This window comes from Boleophthalmus pectinirostris, unplaced genomic scaffold, assembly GCF_026225935.1.
Source record: "Boleophthalmus pectinirostris isolate CB_2022bp ecotype Guang Dong unplaced genomic scaffold, ASM2622593v1 HiC_scaffold_13, whole genome shotgun sequence".
Taxonomy (NCBI): Eukaryota; Metazoa; Chordata; class Actinopteri; order Gobiiformes; family Gobiidae; genus Boleophthalmus; species Boleophthalmus pectinirostris.
Genome location: NW_026571036.1, coordinates 2,528,864 through 2,536,363, shown reverse-complemented (window position 1 = coordinate 2,536,363; position 7,500 = coordinate 2,528,864). Strand labels below are relative to the sequence as shown.

Sequence of the window (7,500 nt, the reverse complement as noted above, 5' to 3'; positions counted from 1 at the left end):
GCGAATTCCCATCTGAAAACGAATCTTTCTAAAAACTCCGTCTAGACAGGAGATTCTGGAAAAGTCTAAAGTGCGACCGGTGTTGATCTGTGGAGAGGCGAGCCCAGACCCTGTGTCATTCGTTCATTTGTTTTTCAAAATAAAACCAAAAATAAGAAAATGAAAAAAACAACAATTTTCTTCATTGTTTGTCTCCAAAACCAAAATGAAAAAAAAAAACAAAACATAACGATTTTTTCAGTTTTCGATTTTGTGTTTAAATGAAAAATGGAAAAACTGGAAAACGGACTGAACCAGGACTGAACCATCTTCAGTCCCTGTCTGGTCCCGGTCTCAGTCCCGGTCCTGTTCCTGGTCTCAGTCCCGGTCTCAGGTCTGGTCCCAGTCTGGTCCTGGTCTCAGTCCTGGTCTGAGTCCTGTTCCTGGTCTCAGTCCCGGTCTCAGTCCCAGTCTTGGTCTCGGTCTCAGTCCTGTTCCCGGTCTCAGTCCCGGTCTTAGTCCTGGTCTCAGTTCTGTTCCCGGTCTCAGTCCTGTTCCTGGTCTCAGTCCCGGTCTTAGTCCCGGTCTTAGTCCCGGTCTCAGTCCCGGTCCTGTTCCTGGTCTCAGTCAGTCCTGGTTCGTCCTGGTCAGTCTGGTCTGTCCCGTCTTCCAGACCTGGTTTGGACCTGGTTTGGACCTGGATTTAGACCTGGTTTAGACCTGGTTTAGACCTGGTTTAGACCTGGTTTAGTCCTGGTTTAGACCTGGTTTAGACCTGGTTTAGACCTGGTTTAGACCTGGTTTAGACCTGGTTTTAGACCTGGTTTAGACCTGGTTTAGACCTGGTTTAGTCCTGGTTTAGACCTGGTTTAGACCTGGTTTAGACCTGGTTTAGACCTGGTTTTAGTCCTGGTTTAGACCTGGTTTAGACCTGGTTTAGACCTGGTTTAGTCCTGTTTAGTTTAGACCTGGTTTAGACCTGGTTTAGACCTGGTTTAGTCCTGGTTTAGACCTGGTTTAGACCTGGTTTAGACCTGGTTTAGACCTGGTTTAGACCTGGTTTAGACCTGGTTTAGACCTGGTTTAGTCCTGGTTTAGACCTGGTTTAGACCTGGTTTAGACCTGGTTTAGACCTGGTTTAGTCCTGGTTTAGTTTAGACCTGGTTTAGACCTGGTTTAGACCTGGTTTAGACCTGGTTTAGTCCTGGTTTAGACCTGGTTTAGACCTGGTTTAGACCTGGTTTAGACCTGGTTTAGTCCTGGTTTAGACCTGGTTTAGACCTGGTTTAGACCTGGTTTAGACCTGGTTTATCCATTTTTTCCATTTTTCATTTAAACACAAAATCAAAAACTGAAAAAACAAATCATTATCTGTTTTGTTTTTTGAGACAAATAATGAAGAAAATCATTGTTTTTTTGTTTTCTTATTTTTGCTTTTATTTTGAAAAACAAATGAATAAATGGATTTACTCGATGACAAACGCTCGTGTTTCCAGGTGTTTGTGAGTAAAACTTAAAACTGTAGTAAATCAAATCTACAGGTTTGAATCTGATCCAGACTCTGTTGTTCTGACGCTTCGATGGAGTTTTTATTCACGTCCTTGTAAATAAAATCAACACTTTGCTCGATTTTATTTTGAAAAACCGATGGAGGAAATCTGGATGTTTCTGTTTAAACTCGACCTGAGACGTTTCAAAAACTCAAATGAAGTTTTGTTTTTTATTGGACGACGTTTTTCACATTTACAGTCGAAGAAAAAACAGAATCAACAGCAGAAATCTCAACTTTTACTTTTTTTTACTTTTATTAACCGACTCTGTCTCTCTCCTTTCACTTTCTCCTGACTCCTCTCCCCTAATCTCTCCTCTCTTTTTCGCTCTCTCTCTCCATCTCTTCTTCTCTCACTTTCTCCCTCTCTCTGTTTCTCCATCTCTCCCTCCATCTTTCTCTTTATCCATCTCTCCTGCTTTCTCTCTCTCTTTCCTCTCTCCATCTCTCCTTTCCATCTCTTCCTCTCTCTCTCTCTCTCTCTAGCCATCTCTCCATCTCTCTCCCTCTTTATTCATCTCTCCTTCTCTCTCTATCTCTCCATCTCTTCTTCTCTCGCTTTCTCCCTCTCTCTTTCTCTCCATCTCTCCCTCCATCTTTCTCTTTATCCATCTCTCCTGCTTTCTCTCTTTTCATCATCTCTCTCTCTCTTTCCATCTCTCCCTTTCTCCATCTCTCTCTCTATTTCTCCATCTCTCTCCCTCTTTATTCATCCCTCTTTCTCTCTCTCTCTCCCTTTCTGCATCTCTCCTCTCACTCTCTTTATCCACTCTCTCTCTCTCTTCTCTCTCTTTTTATCTCTCTCTCTCTCCTCTCTTCTCTCTCTTCTCTCTCTTCTCTTATCATCTCTTCTTCTCTCGCTCTCTCTCTCTCTCTCTCTCTCTCTCTCTCTCTCATTTCAATCTCTCTCTCCATCTCTCCTCCATCTCTCCTCCTCCTCATCCCTCGTTCCGTGCGTCTGCTGTTATTAGTAAAACCACAGGGACACATCAGAGTCCTCCTCTTTCTGTCTGTCCCTCTCTCCTCCTCTCCTTCCTTTCCTCCCTCTCTCTCTCTTTCCCTCTCCCCATCTCTCTCTCATCTCTCTCTCTCTCCTCCATCTCTCTCTCCTCTCCTCCATCTCTCTCTCCTCTCATCCCTCTTTCACTGCGTTTACTTTTATCAGTGAAACCAGTAATAATAAAAAAGATCAGACTCCTCTTTCTGTCTCTCCCCCTCTCCTCCTTTCTCTCTCTCTCTCCATCTCTATTCTCTGTCACTCCCTCTCTCCTCCTCTCCTTCATTTCTCTCTCCTTCATCCCTCTCTCCTTCATCTATCTCTCCTCTCATCCCTCTCTTGTTGAAACCAGTAAAAAAAGATTGGACTCCTCTTTCTCTTTGTCCTTCTCTCCCCCTCTCCTCCCCCATCTCTCTCTCTCTCTCTCTCCATCTCTCTTCTCTATTGCTCCCACTCTCTCCTTCATTTCAATCTCTCTCTCCATCTCTCCTCCATCTTTCCTCCTCCTCATCCCTCGTTCCGTGCGTCTGCTGTTTTTAGTGAGACCACAGGGACACATCAGAGTCCTCCTCTTTCTGTCTGTCCCTCTCTCTTCCTCTTCTCTCCTCTCTTTCTCTCTTTCCCTCTCTCCTCCTCTCCTCCCTCTCTCTCTCTCTCATCTCTCTATCTCTCCTCTCATCCCTCTCTTGCTGAAACCAGCAAAAAAAAATCCTCTTTCTGTCTGTCTCTCTCTCTCCCCCTCTCCTCCTTTCTCTCTCTCTCTCTCTCTCTCTCTCTCTCCCATCTCTCTTCTCCATCGCTCCCTCTCTCTCCTTCATCCCTCTTTCCTCCATCTATCTCATCCCTCGTTCCGTGCGTCTGCTGTTACCAGTAAAACCACAGGGACAAATCAGAGTCCTCCTCTTTCTGTCTGTCCCTCTCTCCTCCTCTCCTTCCTTTCCTCCCTTTCCCCCTCTCTTCATCGCTCTCTCCATCTCTCCCTCTCTCCTCCATCTCTCCTTCTCTCATCCCCTCATCCTTTCTCTGATCTACTCTTATCACTTAAAACCAAAAAAAAAAAGATCTGTCCCCTGTCTGTGCCTCTCCTCCTCTCCTCCTCTCCTCTCTTCTCCTCCCTCTTTCTTTCTGTCTCTCTCTCCTCTCCTTCATTTCTCTCTCTCTCTCCTCCGTCTCTCCTCCTCTCATCCCTCGTTCCGTGCGTCTGCTGTTACCAGTAAAACCACAGGGACAAATCAGAGTCCTCCTCTTTCTGTCTGTCCCTCTCTCCTCCTCTCCTTCCTTTCCTCCCTCTCCCCGTCTCTTCATCGCTCTCTCCATCTCTCCCTCTCTCCTCCATCTCTCTCTCTCCTCTCATCCCTCCATCCTTTCTCAGCATCTACTCTTATCACTAAAAGCAGTAAAAAAAAAGATCTGTCCCCTGTCTGTGCCTCTCCTCCTCTCTCTCCTCTCCTCTCCTCCTCTCCTCTCCTCCCTCTTTCTTTCTGTCTCTCTCCCCTCTCCTTCATTTCTCTCTCTCTCTCTCCTCCGTCTCTCCTCCTCTCATCCCTCGTTCCGTGCGTCTGCTGTTACCAGTAAAACCACAGGGACAAATCAGAGTCCTCCTCTTTCTGTCTGTCCCTCTCTCCTCCTCTCCTTCCTTTCCTCCCTTTCCCCGTCTCTTCATCGCTCTCTCCATCTCTCCCTCTCTCCTCCATCTCTCTCTCCATCTCTCCTTCCTCTCATCCCTCCATCCTTTCTCTGCATCTACTCTTATCACTAAAACCTAAAAAAAAAAAGATCTGTCCCCTGTCTGTGCCTCTCTCTCTCCTCCCTCTTTCTTTCTGTCTCTCTCTCCATCTCTCCTTCTCTCCTTCATTTCTCTCTCTCTCCTTCTCTCTCTCCTCCATCTCTCCTCCTGTCCTCCCTCGTTCCGTGCGTCTGCTGTTATCAGTGAAACCACAGGAGCAGATCAGACTCCTTCTCTCTCTGTCTGTCCCTGTCTCCCCCTTTCCTCCTCTCCTCTCCTCCATCTCTCTCTCTCTCTCTTTTTCTCTCTGTCCCCCTCTTCCATCTCTCCCTCCATCTCTCCTCCATCTCTCTCTCTCCTCTCATCCCTCCATCCTTTCTCTGCATCTACTGTTATCACTAAAAGCAGTAAAAAAAAAAGAAGATCTGTCCCCTGTCTGTGCTCCTCTCTCTCCTCTTCTCCTCTCCTCCCTCTTTCTTTCTTTCTCTCTCTTTCCTTCTCTCCTTCTCTCTCTCCTCCATTTCTCTCTCCTCCTCTCCCATCCCTCGTTCCGGGCGTCTGCTGTTATCAGTGAAACCACAGGGACACATCAGAGTCTCGGAAAATCTGGCTGAAAATCGCTGCATTTTCCCCCAAACTGCCTCAAAATGAACCACACAGGGACAGGAGCAAAGGACAGGAGCAGAGGACAGGTGCAGAGGGCGACAGGTGCAGAGGGTGACAGGTGCAGAGGGCGACAGGAGCAGAGGGCGACAGGTGCAGAGGGCGACAGGTGCAGAGGGCGACAGGAGCAGAGGGCGACAGGTGCAGAGAGCGACAGGAGCAGAGGGCGACAGGAGCAGAGGGCGACAGGTGCAGAGGGCGACAGGTGCAGAGGGCGACAGGTGCAGAGGGCGACAGGAGCAGAGGGCGACAGGTGCAGAGGGCGACAGGTGCAGAGGGCGACAGGTGCAGAGGGCGACAGGAGCAGAGAGCGACAGGAGCAGATACACAAGGACGCGCGGGTTTCACCGAGAACGAGGCAATTCCCATAATAATTTCGATGGTTTCAAGGTAAAATGTTCCAGAGTGGGGCATTAGACTTCAGAGCGATCACATCTCCATGGAGACAGGCACGAGGGGCGGAGCTTCGGCGAGAAAAGTGACGTAGTGCAGCTTTACGTTATTTATGAACTGAACGGCAGCTCTAACCGTGTCCCATCGTTCTTCAATTTGCTTTTTGTTTTTTTTTTTTCAATAACCAGATTTTGACCTTTGCTCTTTCCGTAGTTGTCGTCTTTTTGTGTATATTTTTCTGTTTTTCAGACTGTGTTTTGTCCCTCTGCGCTCTCCGTAGTTGTAGTTTCATGTTTTGATATTGTTCTCAGGGATGCTGTGTGTGTTTTGTCCCTCTCGTCTTTCTGTAGTTGTAGTTTTGTTTATTTTTTGTCCCTCTTGTGCCTCTGTAGTTGTAGTCTTCAGTATAGTTTTGTTGTTGTAGTCCTATGTCCTGAACACACACGTTCTCTCTGTAGGGATGGTGTCTATTCTTTTTTAGTCTGTGTTTTGTCCCTGTGCTCTCTCCGTAGTTGTAGTCTTGTTTTTATTTTAGTCCCTCACGTGTAGTTGTAGTTCTGTGTGTGTTTTGTCCTTCTTGTCTTTGTAGTTGTAGTTCTGTGTGTGTTTTGTCCCTCTCGTGTCTCCGTAGTTGTAGTTCTGTGTGTGTTTTGTCCTTCTTGTCTTTGTAGTTGTAGTTCTCTGTGTGTTTTGTCCCTCTCGTGTCTCCGTAGTTGTAGTTCTGTGTGTGTTTTGTCCCTCTCGTGTCTCCGTAGTTGTAGTTCTGTGTGTGTTTTGTCCCTCTCGTGTCTCCGTAGTTGTAGTTCTGTGTGTGTTTTGTCCCTCTCGTGTCTCCGTAGTTGTAGTTCTGTGTGTGTTTTGTCCCTCTCGTGTCTCCGTAGTTGTAGTTCTGTGTGTGTTTTGTCCCTCTCGTGTCTCCGTAGTTGTAGTTCTGTGTGTGTTTTGTCCCTCTCGTGTCTCCGTAGTTGTAGTTCTGTGTGTGTTTTGTCCCTCTCGTGTCTCCGTAGTTGTAGTTCTGTGTGTGTTTTGTCCCTCTCGTGTCTCCGTAGTTGTAGTTCTGTGTGTGTTTTGTCCCTCTCGTGTCTCCGTAGTTGTAGTTCTGTGTGTGTGTTTTGTCCCTCTCGTGTCTCCGTAGTTGTAGTTCTGTGTGTGTTTTGTCCCTCTCGTGTCTCCGTAGTTGTAGTTCTGTGTGTGTTTTGTCCCTCTCGTGTCTTTGTAGTTGTAGTTCTGTGTGTGTTTTGTCCCTCTCGTGTCTCCGTAGTTGTAGTTCTGTGTGTGTTTTGTCCCTCTCGTGTCTCCGTAGTTGTAGTTCTGTGTGTGTTTTGTCCCTCTCGTGTCTCCGTAGTTGTAGTTCTGTGTGTGTTTTGTCCCTCTCGTGTCTCCGTAGTTGTAGTTCTGTGTGTGTTTTGTCCCTCTCGTCTTGCCGTAGTCGTAGTTCTGACGTGTTTGTTTTCTGTTTTTCAGGGATGGTCTCGGTCTTGGACTTGATGCAGGGCGGGTTTCCGTCCAGAGCTCCGTTCCACGAACTTTACAACATGTACCAGAAATACATGCCCCCGAAACTGTGTCGCCTCGACCCGAGACTCTTCTGCAAGGTACAAACTCACACACAGACCTGGTTTAGACCTGGTTCAGACCTGGTTTAGTGTAGTCCTTGTTTAGTCCAGGTTTAGACCTGGTTTAGACCTGGTTTAGACCTGGTTTAGACCTGGTTTAGACCTGGTTTAGACCTGGTTTAGACCTGGTTTAGACCTGGTTTAGACCTGGTTTAGACCGGGTTTAGTGTAGTCCTTGTTTAGTCCAGGTTTAGACCTGGTTTAGACCTGGTTTAGTCCTGGTTTCGACCTGGTTTCGACCGGATTTAGTTTAGTCCTTGTTTAGTTCTGGTTTAGACCTGTTTTAGACCTGTTTTAGATCTGTTTTAGACCTGGTGTAGACCTGGTGTAGACCTGGTGTAGACCTGGTTTAGTTTAGTCCTTGTTTAGTCCAGGTTTTAGACCTGGTTTAGACCTGGTTTAGACCTGGTTTAGTTAGGTCCTGTTTTAGACCTGTTTTAGACCTGGTGTAGACCTGGTGTAGTCCTGGTTTAGTTTAGTCCTTGTTCAGTCCTGGTTTAGTCCTGGTTTAGTCCTGGTTCAGTCCTGGTTCAGTCCTGGTTTAGACTTGGTTTAGATCCGGTTTAGATGTGGTTTC

The 7,500-nt window shown here is 46.9% G+C and overlaps 1 long non-coding RNA gene across 1 annotated transcript in view; it reads left to right on the top strand.

Annotated features, from left to right (window-relative positions):
• Positions 1 to 6,903, top strand: part of LOC129407676 (uncharacterized) — an 11,758-nt gene extending 4,855 nt beyond the window's left edge. Inside the window, exon 3 of the long non-coding RNA XR_008631662.1 lies at positions 6,772 to 6,903. This is a non-coding gene — a long non-coding RNA (uncharacterized LOC129407676). The remainder of the gene's footprint in view (positions 1 to 6,771) is intronic.
• Positions 6,904 to 7,500: the final 597 nt, after the last annotated feature.